The sequence below is a fragment of the Alnus glutinosa genome, chromosome 10, assembly GCF_958979055.1.
Source record: "Alnus glutinosa chromosome 10, dhAlnGlut1.1, whole genome shotgun sequence".
NCBI lineage: Eukaryota > Viridiplantae > Streptophyta > Magnoliopsida > Fagales > Betulaceae > Alnus > Alnus glutinosa.
The window spans coordinates 17,649,994-17,667,160 of NC_084895.1; the positions used below are offsets into that span (position 1 = coordinate 17,649,994).

The window sequence follows — 17,167 nt, forward strand, 5'->3', positions numbered from 1 at the left end:
AACTGTTGCTAAGAGCATATTGCAAGTAAGCTCTTTCTATCCCGATTGTACCGTAATGCTTGATGGGAACAAGGTTAGAGGTGATAAGACGAGAAAGAAATCGATGAGAGAGAAAAACAGCCTATGTGAACTACAGATCTCAAACGTGGTCACTCTCTCACAATGGAGAGAAACAAGACATCATCAAGCACACATGAAATGAATAATCGTCCCCGATATCATAAATTTTGAAATAAAATTCAGGGACCAGACTAGGCACAGGAACAGGGAGATTTGTAAGGATTTGGAATGAAAAAGACTTGCAGCCTTGTCATTATGGACCGTGGAATGCTCATGTCAAGGTGGGGGCGCACATTTCCATTGGAAGACGCCATGAAGATCTGAAAATAACAACACAAAAAGCAACAAAATCTCCATCAATCAACCATGCACATAACAAACCCATAGCCCAATGAAGTAAAACTGCCTACACTTCCTATGACCAACTGCCTAGACACACACAGACACTATGACATTGACAGGAAAGATAGCATAATGAAAACGAGACACACCTAGACAAACAAACATGTATTAAAAAAAAATGCATGATCACAGAACAAAGCACAAGTGAAAGCAAAATGAAAACCAGATTTGAAGTGAGTGCATTTTGGATAAAACCATAATGTAAATGAAGTACCAAAAATTCATGAATGACAGAATTATTATGCTCAATGAAATAACAAGAATGCCCTCTCGAGGGATTTGGTCTGATCATACGTACGATGGTCTCCGATCATTCTGTTGTATGATTGAAACGAGGTGGTAGTGAAAATTGGTCAAGTTCTTGTTGATTTTTTTTATCACGTCATTCTAGTTGGATGAGAATCATATAATAGTTTGCTAAATAGCACTAGTACTCTTAATTTATATTGTCATATATTTCTAGTACTTTAATTTATCTCTCTGTTGATATCTTTTGTGAAGTTGGGCATGTCCAGTGCGACAGAGACTTTATGTGGGCAAGCATTTGGAGCCGGACAGCTCCACATGATGGGCATTTACTTGCAAAGATCATGGATAGTTGATGTTGTTTCAGCAACAATTCTGGTCCCTCTCTTCGTCTTCATAACTCCCATCTTTATAGTATTTGGCGAGGAAGAAGAGATAGCAGTAGCATCTGGACCTATAGCCTTATGGATGATTCCTATTCTCTACTCTTTTGTTTTTGCCTTGACTATCCAGATGTTCTTACAAGCCCAGCTGAAGAACATGATTGTCGGAGTTCTATCTACTTCCTCGTTGCAGTTCATATACTCCTGTCGTGGATATTCGTGAACATACTTGACTGGGGTGTTTCTGGTGCCATGGGGGCTTACAGCATTTCTAGTTGGTTGTTGGTCTTTGGAGAGTATGTGTACGTCTTCGGAGGTTGGTGCCCAAATACGTGGAAAGGATTCACGAAAGCTGCCTTCTATGATATATTACCTGTAATAAAGCTCTCAATATCCTCTGGCGTCATGCTTTGGTAATTTCATTAGCCTCCGTTTCTTCCTTTCTGTGGTACATTGCATAAAAATTGTCTTCAATATTTTGCCATGATCCCTTGATTGCTTTAATTATAAGGAGCATATAGTCTATAGACCATATACTTTGTTTTGAAAAACTCAAAGAAAGAGTAAGGATTTGGGTTAGGTTTTGTAATTTTTTTAACTGTTCAAATTTAATTTCAAGATTTTTATAAGAAAGAGAGATAAAGAGTGAAGTTAAATTTCGATAGTTGTAAAAACTGCAGCACATATGCTGTAGTTTTTTTTACAGCTCCAATACTTATTTTTCTTTTTCTTTTTTTAAAAAAAATTTGGATTTAGTTTTTAAGTTTTTTTATGAGAAAGAGAGATAGTAGAATTAAATTTGGACAGTTGAAAAAGCTACAGCAGATAGGTTGTTTTTTTACAGCACCTAAGCTTTATCTCAGTGGTCATGGATTTGGCTTAGGTGCTGTGTTGTTTTTTTTTTTTAAAGTCCGGATTAATTTCAAGTGTTTTATAAGAAAGAGAAAAAAAGAGAATGAAGTTGAATTTGAACTGTTGAAAAAACTACAGTGTCGTTTCTCTCACAGCACCTAAGTTTCATCCGGTGGTCATGGATTTGGCTTAGGTATTGTGCTATAAGTCTTTTTTAACGGTTCAGATTTAATTCTAATTTTTTAACCACAGAGAGAGAGAGAGTTAAGTTAAATAGCCTCTGTTCTTCCTTTGTTAATAAAGATTTTCCTCATCTTGTCCTTGAAACCAGCCAATAGATGTCAACATATTAATTATAAATGTTCTGCATCATCAAATCCAGCTATGAACACATCCATTCACACTAATTTAGGTGATATATCCATAGATCTTTTTTCTGTTTGGGCTGGAAAAACCCAATTTTATTTTATTTTGTTTATTTATTTATTTATTTTTCTGTTTATGCCATTCGTTGAAGCATGGAACACTTTATAAACATTTTAGGGAGAATTATCAAATGCATTTTATTGAATTTTATTTTATCTTCAGTAGTTTAGAGCTGTGGTACAATTCTGTCCTAGTTCTGTTCGCTGGATATTTGCAAAATGCAACGGTGGCGATCTCAGCTTTCTCCATCTAATAAGATTTATATTATTTTCCATCTATATATATATATATTCTTTTACTATTCCATTTACTTGAGAGATTCTTCAACTTTTAACCTCTCTTTGTAGGCTTGTAGCCTCAATATCTGTGCATGGGAATTTATGATATGCCTCGGATTCTTAGGTGCTGCATGGTAAGGCTTTTATCACCATATATGACCATTAATTTCTCTTTATTAAATCAACGCTTATCCTCGAGTTCTCTGTTAAATCGTCACTTATCCTCGAATTCTGGTTATGTAATTTGTACAGTGTGCGTGTATCAAATGAGCTCGGGAGAGGAAATTCTAAAGCTGCAAAATTTGCCATCAAAGTTGTCCTCAGTATATCAATTGGTATTGGGGTGATATTTTTTGCCCTCTGTTAAGCTTTTGGGAAGCAAATTTCATACATATTTACAAGTAATGAAGAGATTGCAGAATCAGTTTCAAATCTCTCTACTCTACTTGCTTTCTCAATCTTACTAAATAGTGTTCAGCCAGTACTTTCAGGTAATACTTTCATTTCTTTACTGTGATTCGACAGCTTCGTTACACAAACATGTTTATCAGAAGACTCACCACTGCCTAGGTTCTTGTCGTCAGGTGTGGCTATAGGTGCTGGTTTTCAAGGCACTGTTGCCTTTATTAACATTGGCTTCTACTATGCTTTTGGCGTACCCGTGGCATTGTTGCTCGGTTATGTGGCCGATCTTTCAGTAAAGGTACGTAATAACTCATTAGTCCACATGCAGAATATAAAATCATCACAGTGCTCTAAGAGGATGTTGGGATTGCGTTGAAAAATAGAGCTTTCGTTTATGAAAAAAAGCTTGAAAGAATTTCTTAAAAAAACTTAATTTTCAAACTTTTCCAAAAACGCAGTTTTGGGCTTTTTTATTGTACGGACCACTACAACTTGTGATGTATTGCTTTTAAAACTGTTAACGCAATCCTAAACAGGATCTAAGTTTATAGTAATCATTGTTCTGTTTTAACTGAATAAATTTAAAGCAATTAGGAATCACTACAAAAATATTGTCAAATTGCCACGTGCATTTTGACACGTGTACGGCACTGTACACGTGTCAAAATGTTTGCCACGAGTATTTTGACACGCGTCTTACGCGTGTCAGATGTGCAAGACTCTAATTGCACATTTTGACACGTGTATTTGTAATATTCGTGTCAAAACGGTTTGACACGTGTATTTAAATACACGTGTCAAAACGTTTTTTTTTTTTTTAAAAAAAAATCCAAATTGATTTTGTTATTGTTTATTTAAATTCCAAATTTGGAATTTTTTTTCAATTTAATTTTGTTATTGTTTATTTAAATTTATTTGGGTTAATAAATTTTTGTTTTTTTTTTTTCCAAATTTTATTATTTTCGAGAGAGAGAGACATAGAGATCCAGAGAGAGAGGGAGGCAGAGAGAGATAGGGAGAGAGAGTAGAGAGAGAGAGGGAGGCAGAGAGATATAGGGAGAGAGAGTAGAGAGAGAGTAGAGAGAGAGACATAGAGATACTGAGAGAGAGGCAGAGAGAGATAGGGAGAGATACACACAGAGAGAGAGAGAGAGAGAGGTAGAGAGAGAGAGAGAAAGAGATAGAGAGGAAGAGAGAGAGAAAGAGATAGAGAGGAAGAGAGCGATAGAGAGAGAGACCGAGCAGAGAGAGCTGGAGAGAGGGCGGCTCACCGGCGGGAAGGGCGGATGCGCGGTGGCCGGAAGCTGGCCGCTGCGGCTGTGACGGAGAGGGAGAGAGAGAGAGAGAGAGGGAGAGAGAGAGAGGTAGAGAGAGAGAGACCGAGAACACTGTACCGAGCAGAGAGAGGTGGAGAGAGGGCGTCTCACCGGCGGGAAGGGCTGATGCGCGGTGGCCGGACGTTGGCAGGTGAAACTGTGACGGAGAGAGAGAGAGAGAGAGAGAGAGAGAGAGAGAGAGAGAGAGAGAGAGAGAGAGAGGGAGAGAGAGAGAGAGAATTCAGATCGGAACCCAAATGGGTTCCGATCTGTATGTACATATATATATATATATATATATATATTTAATCTATTATTATATTATTATATTATTTGAATTTTAAAAATTATATATATATATATATATATATATATATATATATACACACATATATAAGCGGGAAAAATAAACTTTTAACCGGGAGAAACCAAACAATTGGGCACGTGTACTGAGTACACGTGCCCAATTCGGGACGTGTATTTAAATACGCGTTCCCAATTGTTAAAATTCTATTTAATAAAAAAAATTAAATTTGAAAAAAATAACAGTTTGACACGTGTATTTAATACGCGTGTCTAATTGTTGAAATTATATTTAATAAAAAAAAAATTATATTTGGAAAAAAAAATAACAGTTTGACACGTGTATTTAATACACGTGTCCAATTGGACACGTGTATTAAATACACGTGTCAAATTGGACGCGTGTATTTAATACGCGTGTCTAATTGTTGAAATTCTATTTAATTAAAAAAAAATTATATTTGGAAAAAAATAACAGTTTGACACGTGTATTTAATACACGTGTCCAATTGGACACGTGTATTAAATACACGTGTCAAATTGGACGCGTGTATTTAATACGCGTGTCTAATTGTTGAAATTCTATTTAATTAAAAAAAAATTATATTTGAAAAAAAATAGTTTGACACGCGTATGAAATACACGTGTCCAATTGGACACGTGTATTAAATACACGTGTCAATTTGTGACGGCTGTACAATTAGACACGTGTCTCCAAAGACACGTGTCAAATTGGACGCGTGTCTACAGTAACGGGTACTGTAGACACGCGTCAAAATGCATGCATTTTTGTAGTGAATGCTCTAACTACTAGGGAGGGATTGCTGCATTGGGGTACCTAGAAAGGAGAAATATTTTGTACCTTTTGCAGAGGATGTATAGAAGGAAGGATCACCTATATTTTCAGTGGGGTTTCAGAGAATCTGGAGGGCGGTATTAAGAAAGTGTGATGTGGAGAATCCTAAAATTAAATGGGATGAGTGTAATGGAGGTAGGAAGACAAGGTCAGGCAGTAATGGAGTTGAACGTTGCTTTGTGGTTTGAACTGGTGAGACTTCGGGCTGTGTAGCAATAAGGTGAGTTCATGGGGAGTGTCATTTCAGTCGTCAGAAGAAGACTCTGGAGTATTGATAGAAAGCTTGATACGCACCGTTTCGATTAAGTCCTCAAGTGCACCGTTTTGATATTGTAGTCGCACCATTTCATTGTTGTAATTGGGCTTGTTTGTTACGCCTTCTTTGGGCTTGTTGTTAGAGTTTGTTAGTGGTTCGTTGGTTAGTTGATAGAAGAGTGATAAAAGTCCAGTTGCATCTGGGAGGAGGGAATGAAAAATTGATTGCAAGTTTTGTCTGAACTTTAGAGCCTTGGGTGAGCTCGAATCCTCCCAGTTATGGAGTTTTGCTGAACTCGAATCAGCTATCTTTTCTGTTTCTTCAATTCATCAATACAATTCTTCTATTTTCTATCCATTTCTAATATCTCATCACAAATACAATTCTATAAAATTCTAAAAACAGAGAACTCCATTCCAAGTGGTATCAGAGCACTCGGTCTTGATGGCGGAAGGTACACGGATGACCCATTTGTCTGATTCTGTGAAGCAGCTGGAAGATGGTTTTCGGCACCAGGGAGAGACAATGAAGCAGCAATTTGTGCTAATCCAGGAGAACAAGAATCAACTGGATCAGTTGACAGCGTCATTTCATTCTTTGGCGGCTGACAAAAATGAAACCAACAATAATCTGTTAATGTTACAACAAGCTATGGCAAGAATGGAGAAATACATGAAAGGCAAAGATAAAGAAGTGCAAGGAAATGATAATGAAGTGCCACCACGACGAGTAACCAGAAGTTTTTATTAAAAAGATTTTCAAGAAGATGAAATTCCTGAAGCTAATAGAAGCAGAGCTGGTTATCATGAAGAGAAGCAAAGGTGGATGAGGCAGAATGAGGAGGACAATCAGTATGGATCTGACCACCAAAATCGTCAAGAAAGGAGGAGGTATGGCCGGGATTTTGATGAGGATCGTTGGGAGAGAAGTCAGCAGCAAAGACCAGCAAAATTGGATTTTCCCAAGTTTAATGGGGACAATCCAACTGGGTGGTTATACAAGGCAGAGCAATATTTTGACTGTTATCAATCTACAGAGCGACAGAAATTAAAGACGATTGCTTTTCATATGGGGGGAGGATTCGAGCTCACCCAAGGCTCCAAAGTTCAGACAAAACTTGCAATCAATTTTTCATTCCCTCCTCCCAGATGCAACTGGACTTTTATCACTCTTCTATCAACTAACCAACGAACCACTAACAAACTCTAACAACAAGCCCAAAGAAGGCGTAACAAACAAGCCCAATTACAACAATGAAATGGTGCGACTACAATATCAAAACGGTGCACTTGAGGACTTAATCGAAACGGTGCGTATCAAGCTTTCTATCAATACTCCAGAGTCTTCTTCTTTTGACGACTGAAATGACACTCCCCATCAACTCACCTTATTGCTACACTGCCCGAAGTCTCACCAGTTCAAACCACAAAGCAACGTTCAACTCCATCAGATGAGTCTGGATATTTTTCTACATGGAATGATTTTTCAGAGGCTTTATTGTTGAGATTTGGACCGGCCTACGATGATCCTATGGAGGCAATTACTCAACTCAGGCAGACTTCTACTGTCACTCTTTACAAAACCCAATTTGAGGTACTTTCTAATCGATTGAAAAATTTATCTGAGAAGTACAAATTGAGTTGTTTTTTAAGTGGCCTTAAAGATGACATTAGACTGCCCTTGAGGTTATTGAATCCCCAAAATTTGAATAAGGCATTTGCAATTGCTAAAATTCAGAAGGAATGTGTCTTAAATTCTAGAAGGACCTCAAAATTCAGTTCTTATACGAATCTGAATTGGCAGAGTAATAGAAGTAATATGGCTAGTGATGCCAAAGTAGAGATGGGGTATAAAAAAGATAATTCTTTTAGTATGGTTCCACGATCTAATATTCTTATACAGAAATTATCCTCAGCCCAAATGGAGGATAGGAAGAAAAAAGGGTTGTGTTACACTTGTGATGAAAAATGGAATAGGAACCATGTGTGCACTAAGGGGAAGATTTATGTTTTGGAGGGGTGTGATTTGTTTGGTGAACAGAGTGAGGAAGATTTCCTTGAAAACACGGATTGTATGGCTGAGGAAGGAATTAATGGATGTTATGACAATCCAGAAATTTCTTTACATGCTATTACAGGGTCTCCTAACCCTAGAACTATGAGGTTATGGGGCATGATTAAATATCAAGGGGTAATCATTTTAATTGATTCCGGGAGTTCGCATAACTTCTTGGATGCATCAATTTCCTCAAAGTTGGCTTTAGAGATTCAGCAGGTCAGTAATATTGCAGTTAAGGTGGCAAATGGACAGATTATTCACACTAAAGGGGTCTGTGAGGGGTTAAATGTTCATATGCAGGGCAATTCTTTTGTGGCTGATATTTACATTCTGCCATTAGGTGGTTGTGACATGGTATTGGGTATCCAGTGGTTATAGACATTGGGCCCTATTGTTTGGGATTTTTCTGCTCTGACTATGGAGTTTACGTTGTTCAAGAAGGCTATTTTACTCAAAGGTTTAAACCCAACTGAATCCAAATTGGAGGATGGTGGGTTATTTTCAAAATTGCCTAGTGTGAAAAGGAAGGGGTTGGTCTTACAATTAGTGTCTTCAGACATTCAGACTACTAATGCCGATAAGAATCCTTATTTTGCTGAATTGTTGGCTCAGTTTCAGAAGGTTTTTGCAAAACCTATAGGTTTACCGCCTATCAGATCTCATGACCACCAGATTGTGCTTAAGGAGGGTTCAGCTCCAATCTCTGTTAGGCCTTATCGCTATCCCCATTATCAGAAGGGCGAAATTGAGAAGATTGTGAGGGAATTACTCGAATCAGGGGCTATTCGGCCAAGTCAGTCACCATTTTCTTCTCCAGTGTTATTAGTGAGGAAAGCTGATGGTAGTTGGAGAATGTGTATGGATTACAGGGCTTTAAACAAAGCTAGTGTCAAGGATAAATTTCCAATTCCAGTAGTAGATGAACTACTGGATGAACTACATGGGTCTCGAATTTTTTCTAAGTTAGACTTAAGGTCTGGCTATCATCAAATAAGGGTTAAACCTGAGGATGTGCCTAAAACGGCATTCAAGACACATGAGGGGCATTATGAATTTATGGTCATGCCTTTTGGCTTGACCAATGCCCCCTCAACTTTTCAAGGGTTGATGAATCATGTGTTCAAACCCTTTTTGAGGAAGTTTGTATTAGTCTTTTTTGATGACATTTTGGTGTACAGTCGCACTAAGGAGGATCATCTAGTACATTTGCAGATGGTGTTAGAGGTGTTACTACATCAGCAACTGTATGCTAAAGAAGTCAAGTGCAGATTTGGTTGCTCTGAGATTGAATACTTGGGCCATATTATTTCGGCTGATGGGGTTAGAGCTGATCCTAAGAAGACGGCCAGTATGCTCCAATGGCCTGTTCCTAAGTCCCTCAAGTCCTTAAGGGGATTTTTGGGTTTAACGGGTTACTACAGGAAATTTATTAAGGGGTATGGAATCATTGCTGCACCCTTGACGGCTTTACTCAAGAAAGACTCTTTTATTTGGAGTGAAGAAGCTACTCAGGCCTTTGAATTGCTTAAACAGGCAGTGGCGACACCACCTGTGTTAATTCTTCCTGATTTTGAGAAACCATTCATCATTGAATGTGATGCCTCTGGTTTAGGAGTGGGGGCTGTTTTGATGCAGGATCATCAACCAATTGCTTTTTTCAGCAAGGCTTTGAAAGGCAAGGCTCTTCATTTGTCTACTTATGAAAAAGAGTTATTTGCATTGGTTTGTGCAGTGAAGAAGTGAAGACCGTATCTGTTAGGTCAGACTTTTAAAATCAAAACTGATCATCAGAGTTTGAAGTATTTACTGGAGCAAAAAGTTGGTACTCCAACTCAACAGAAGTGGTTGACCAAACTTTTGGGTTATGACTTCTTGATTGAGTATAAAAAGGGGATTGAAAACAAGGTTGCTGATGCCTTGTCCAGAGAGTTTGAGGAGACTCCAGAACAGAATCTTAATGACGAGGTGTTATTCAGTATCACATTTCCTAATCCGACTTGGGTGGAGGACATCATGAAAAGTTATAACTCAGATCCTAATGTGCAGAGTAAAATTTCTGATCTATTGGCAAATACAGAAGGCTTGTCTAAATACAGTTTACGGGGTGGCTTGTTGCTATATAAAGGTAGAATTGTAGTGGGTAATGATGAGTTTCTTCGAACTAAGATCCTACATTTAGTTCATGATAGCCCTGCTGCTGGGCATTCAGGCTATCAGAAGACATTTCATCGTGCCAAGCATGATTTTTACTGGCCAGGGCTGAGAGCTGATCTTAAGCGGTATGTCAGAGAATGTGATATGTGTCAGAGACAAAAGCATGAGACTCTTCTTCCAACTAGATTACTTCAGCTCCTACCAATTCCTACTAAGGTTTGGGCTGATATATTCATGGACTTTATTGAGGGTCTGCCAATTTCTCAAGGTGCTAGTGTGATTATGGTGGTTGTGGACAGATTGAGCAAGTATGCTCATTTTATTTCAGTTGCACATCCATTTACAGCTTCTAAAATTGCTAGTCTTTTCATGCAGCATGTTTTTAAATTACATGGCTTGCCAGTTTCAATAGTCACAGACAGAGATGCCGTGTTTACAAGTTCTTTTTGGCATGAAATTTTTACTCTACAGGGTGTGTCTTTGGCTATGAGTTCGGCCTATCACCCTCAGTCAGATGGTCAGACTGAGGTGGTTAATAAATGCCTAAAGCATTATTTGAGATGTTATGCAAGGGAGACACCTAAAGCATGGTCTCACTGGTTGGCTATGGCTGAGTATTGGTATAATACCAATTACCATGCTTCTTCAAAGCTTACACCTTTTGAGACATTATATGGTATTTTACCACCTAAGTTGATAGAGTATATACCTGGCACTTCCAGAAATCAGGCGGTAGACGACACCCTTCGGTCTAGGGAGCAGACTTTGTCCTTGCTTCGGCATAACCTGTTGGCAGCACAGGAAAGACAGAAAAGTCAGTATGATCGACGGCACACCGAGAGAAGTTTTGTTCCAGGAGATTTAGTATACCTGAGGTTGCAGCCATATCGCCAGAAGACACTGGCCATCAGAAAGTGTTTGAAACTTTCTCCCAGATTTTATGGACCATTCTTGGTAACTAAGAAGATTGGAGAGGTTGCCTATCGCCTGGATCTACCATCAGAATCCAAGATCCACCCAGTTTTCCATGTCTCGTGCCTTAAGAAAAAATTGGGTCAACGCTCCATTTTGTTACCAACCTTACCTCCGGTGGATAGTGGGGGTGCAATCCAACCGGAGCCACAGAAGATACTTTAGAGGCGTGTTCGGAAGTTTTAGAACCAGGCTGGTCCTGAGGTTTTGGTACAGTGGCAAGGTACAACTCCGGAGGATGCCACTTGGGAGGATTTTTGGCCTTTGAAAGCAAAGTATCCCCACCTTGAGCCAAGGTGCTTTGAAGAGGGAGCGATTGTAATGGAGGTAGGAAGACAAGGTCAGGCAGTAATGGAGTTGAACGTTGCTTTGTGGTTTGAACTGGTGAGACTTCGGGCAGTGTAGCAATAAGGTGAGTTGATGGGGAGTGTCATTTCAGTCGTCAGAAGAAGAAGACTCTGGAGTATTGATAGAAAGCTTGATACGCACCGTTTCGATTAAGTCCTCAAGTGCACCGTTTTGATATTGTAGTCGCACCATTTCATTGTTGTAATTGGGCTTGTTTGTTACGCCTTCTTTGGGCTTGTTGTTAGAGTTTGTTAGTGGTTCGTTGGTTAGTTGATAGAAGAGTGATAAAAGCCCAGTTGCATCTGGGAGGAGGGAATGAAAAATTGATTGCAAGTTTTGTCTGAACTTTGGAGCCTTGGGTGAGCTCGAATCCTCCCAGTTATGGAGTTTTGCTGAACTCGAATCAGCTATCTTTTCTGTTTCTTCAATTCATCAATACAATTCTTCTATTTTCTATCCATTTCTAATATCTCATCACAAACACAATTCTATAAAATTCTAAAAATAGAGAACTCCATTCCAATGAGGTTGTGGAATGGGGAGTTGAAGATGAGAAAGGAAAAACTCTAAGAGTAATATTGTGCAAATTACCATTTGGGACTGTGGTTTATCACATTTGGAAGCATAGGAATGATATTAGCCATGATAATGTGCTGAAATTATTTACTGGGAAATTCGGGAAATTTGATATGAAAGCAGATGGGGGCTGCAAGATAGAATCCTTTGTAAATGATCTGTTCAGTTTGATTCAGCAAATATACTGTCAATTGTTGTTGGTTGGTTTCTATAGAAGGTGGTCTGTTTGTAGGAATTATAGTAATTGCCAATTTGTGTCAAAATTTCAATGTAAAGGGTAGTTGGTAGGTGGTTTGCTCTGTTTTGTTTAGCAGAGGATTTGTAAGGAGGTTGAGTTGAGGGGTAGGTTTGGATTGTTTTTGTAATGGTTTGTTTGTTTTAGTAAATGAAGCATATATATATATATATATATATATATATATATATATATATATATATTAAATTAAATTTAAATAAAAAAAAAAAAAAAAAATCGTCATGGATAGTGGCAAAGAAAGGATTTGGCTCTAGGGGCCATGATTTGTAGATATGTGGCAAAGCTGCCTAGGGAGTTTTGCATCTAATTAAGACCTATATATATATATGTATCACCTTCTTAGTTACAACATTCTCAATGACTTGAGGAGATTTATATATTCAGGGTTGGCTTCTACATTCTTAACAAAATTATATATATTTTCTTTTCTACAATTGTTTGTATTTTATGCCTAGTTTCATTTTTCTTTATTTAAATTTGTAGGGCTTGTGGATTGGGTTGTTATCCGGAGTGCTGATGCAAACATTTGTGCTTTCCATCGTGATATGGAGACTGGATTGGGATGACCAGGTACGTTGAAGTAGATAGGTGAAGTTATAATAGCATGATTCTTTCAATTTTAAGTTGAAGTAAATAAGTGAAGTTCTAATAGCATGATTCTTTCAATTTTAAGTGAAATGGAGGAATGTTCATTTCATTGTCAGGATTTTATATTGTTGTATTTAACGGTGTAGATGATGCTACGTAATAAATCTGTTGGCGACTTGGCATACCATTCAAAAAATTTAAAGAATGTGGCATTAATGTTTACACTGTTAAATGCAACAAAATTAAATTCTGACCATGAAATGACTTTTCTCCATTTCGGATAGAGATCTTCAACAATTTTGCTACTCGGATTGCTAGCAATTCAGACAGCAAATATGAGAGTCTCTATGAGATTCACCTGTCCCAACAGATCTCGGACAGTGTACCTACCTACTAGGGCAAGTGAATCCTATAAGAACTATCTTAAATTTTCTACCGAAATTACTGCAGATCCAGATCCCTCAATTTCACTTGTTTGTATTATAGGTTAAAAAGGCTTCCGAGTGTCTCAATAGGTGGTTTTTGACTGAGTCAGAGGATACCAATTAGAGCTCTGACATTCTGCATGTACTTGGATATTATTCTTGCTCTCGGTGATTACAGCATAACTTCTAAGACATGGTAAATTAATTGGGTACATTATTCAAATTTCGTACATTTTTTTGCTTTCTTTCCCCCCCTCTTGCTATAGTATATACGCCTCCAGATTTTTTACTGTGTTTTGTTATTTTAGCTTTAATATAAAAGAAAATCTGTTAATATTAGAAGATCTTCAAGATCTATTTATCACGGCAGGTATTCAACATCAAGTTGTTAATTAACCTGAAAATAATTATAGTTAGGGGGAACTTTTTTCTATAACTAACTTCTTCAAATCTCTTTTAGGCTTTCATTTTTTGTTATTCTAATGCAATTAGGTAGAGGTGTTCAAATACCATGGATCTTTAATTAGGTTTAATAAATATTTTACTTGGGCCCAATAGGTGAAGTTAGTTTAGTGAAGCTTTAATTTAGTGAATCTTTAAAGAAAAAAATGGAAAAATATACTTACTCTCAAATTGAGACCCATTTTGTAATATCATTAAATTACTATTCGTGACACTTGACTCCTTCAAAGTACCATTTTATTGCAAAAGGGCCCTTCCATTAACTATTGGTGTTAAAACATACAGAAAACGGCACAAGTAACTTACATGTGCATATTTTGGACTTGAAATACTGAAATTGCCTTAAACTATATATTATTGAGAAATACACCTTAAACTACCAACCAATGACATTTGGCCTGTTCAAACTATTATTTCGTTTCGATTCGGTCCCTCCATGAGATATTTGTATTAAAATAGATAGAAAATGTCGTATATAACGTACACATCCATATTTTAGATTGGGCATTTCAAGTCCAAAATGTACAAGTGTAGTAGGTCACAACACCATTTTTTCATACATTTTAATGCTAACAATTAATAGAGGGACTCTTTTGCAACCAAATGGTAATTTGAAGGTAGTCAAATGTCACAAACGGTAACTTGATGTAGTCTTTGTAAAAGAGGTGTTAGTTAGAGGAAGTTAAATATTAAAGCTTTTGGGTTTTATTTCATAAACACAAATAAATGATCATAGGGTTATTAGTTTATATGATTTAATTAGAACTGATAAAGCAAAAATTAAAGAAAACAGTCTAGACGTTTCAGCTAGCCGAGATAAACTCTGTTTTCAAACCAAAATTTTTTACTGAAAAATTTCGTTCTTTGGTCAGATCTAAATGTTTTTATTCTTTATTATATTTGAATCAATTTAGACTTAACCTAAATTTGAGAAACCAAGTAAAATTTAATGTGTTTTGGGCAGGTTTTCTTTTTTTTTTTTTTTGGATTGAAAAAGTGTTTGACATAAAACTGAAAACAATTTTGAGAAGTGATTTTTGGTAAGGTTCACATTTGAGAAAATATATTCTATAAAGTACAACTTTATTTTGATATAAAACCAAACCGATATAAAGCCCTACTTGAAAATAAATAAATAAAAATAAAAATAGGAAAAACGTAGGGGTGGCCGCGTAGCCACCCCGACCAGCACTAGGGTGCCCGCATGGCCACCATGACCACTGTAAGGGTGGCTGCAACCATCCCTCTTTCACTTAGGCCATCCTATTTTTTTTTTTTTAAAAAAAAAAATTATATTATCTTATCAAGCAAAGGATAAGATAACAAGGAAATATCGAAGACAAAAAATAAAAATATTTTTATATTTTGAATTGTTTGTTAATGTATTTCTCTTAAGATGAAAAAACAAAAAACTTTAGCAAACATGACCATTTTATTGTTTGGTTGTATTTCATGATGCATTTCCAAACTCACCATCTTCTTTTTCCTTCCACACAGTTGAAGATGCGGTAAAATGTTGAGATAACCAGTTGACATGCATGAAAAATAAAGAGAATAGAGTAGAATAAGTGTCTAGCTTGTTGGCACATGAATAGATGTGATGTTGAAGACTATTTTTATTCTTCTTTAAGTTTATCAAGACAACAAGATTTTGTAGCTTTAAATTATCGCTCTAATTATTAGTTTAATTCTTACTCAAGTTAGTTAAATGATTTTATCTTTATATGGGCATCTGAATGCAAGAGTTTATTACATTAGTACTTTTTAGATTTTGTTGTCACAACTCCCCATACATAAGACAAAATTCTTTCTCTCAATCAACCTTCTCATCAAGGTTACAAAATCTCTAGGCATGGTAATTTTGTGTGCCTGTCTTTGAAATGTAAATTTTGGACCCGTGTAAAGTGCCTCCACATGGATCCGATAAGATTCGACTTCGTCACAAGCGTAGTCACAAAGAATTGTTTACACCCAAAGAGATTCGAACCTTAGGTCCGATAACAATGCCACAAAGTTCAAGGCTTTCATCAATTGTAACAGTTTAATTTCCTCATTTTTGTATCCTTATTGGCAGGATTTCTTTGATTCAGGAGGTTGGGCAATTAATTCATTCTTTAATGACTCGTGCTCTACCTAGTGAAGATAAACAAATTTCGTCATATGCCTGCTTAAGATTTTCCTTACCGAGCTTTTGGATTTGATCTCTATGTTAAAGTTTTGGTTAAATGATTAAATTTACCTCTTTATATATAGTGCCATAGATTATTTTTTAGGGTTAATTGGGTCTTAAAAATTAGACCTTTTTGACTTTTTGGATTGACCGAATTTTTGCCCCGAGACAAGAATGTTCAAAGTTCCCACTAGGAACGTTTTAAGTTCTCACCGAGAACGGTTGAAATTCCCACCAAGAACGTTCGATGACATGTACTGGTGTTCTGCCCGTGGCTTCAGGGAATATTCATGTTTGGCATATGCCTGCTCGGCATATGTGTCAGATCGTACAACGAACATTCATCAAACCTTAAATTGTAAATAAATGTTCGAGCCTCGCTTGGCTAACGTTAGCCAGCTAGCAGATCAGTTTATCGTTTTCACCTACGACGTGAGCCCTATACAAGAAGGGAACTGAAAAATCTATGGGAATGCTTTATCACGCCAAAAGGAAGGAGTCTTACTCGCTATTACAGAACCAGTACCGCGGTGGATAGAACCTCTCCATGCAGAAGTGAATCATGATTAAGTGCGTCAGGGGCTGGTCAAAAGAATTCAAGAGGATGAGGCTGTAGGGCCGTGGCTTTACCAATCAGGGTTGTTGTTCTTTAAAGACAGATTTTTTGTCAAAGCAACATCTCCAATAGCTCACGCCAAGAATTTCATAATGGTGCTCATGAAGGGTACCAAAAGGGGCTACAACGTATCAAAATCTGTCTTCTATTGACAAGAGATGAAGCAACAACTCAAGGCCTTCATCAAAGAATGTGATATTTGCCATAAAACTACTATTAATTCTCCACCAAAGATTGGGTCTATTTACGTCTTCAACTAAGTAATGTTTATTACCAACACATTTTCCCAAAGCCGCCTATTTCCAAGTAGAATGTTCTCAAAAACTGCAGATAATACAAAGAAGATATCTTTTGACAAATAAGAACAGAAAATATTGGATATTTAGAAAGGGGAAATAAAATTAGATCCCAACAAAAAAAATTATTTGAAAATTTAATTAAGACAGTAAAATCATCGAACACTTGGTGTGGGAAGATTCCAATCTATACCTTGTCTTGTCGACCTATACGCCTTGTTACGATCTGCTGAAGGAGGTTCCAGTTGTACGCTGCAAGAACAGATCCAGTTAAGAAACAAGCTTAATTAACTCGTTAACAAAAAAATCAACAAAAAAGAAAAGAACAAAAGAACTGAAACCCATGAGGTTTAAAATTAGTAGGAATGTTTTGCTGGAAATGATAAACATATGATAATCGATTAGAACTGGTATGGGTGTTGTAGAATCACCGTAGTTAATAAATTATTCAAAAAGCGTTCGT

At 37.0% G+C, this 17,167-nt stretch overlaps 1 pseudogene; it reads left to right on the forward strand.

Moving 5' to 3' along the window:
• Positions 1 to 969: 969 nt before the first annotated feature.
• On the forward strand, positions 970 to 13,361 carry LOC133879637 (protein DETOXIFICATION 24-like; annotated as a pseudogene).
• The last annotated feature ends 3,806 nt before the right edge of the window (positions 13,362 to 17,167 follow it).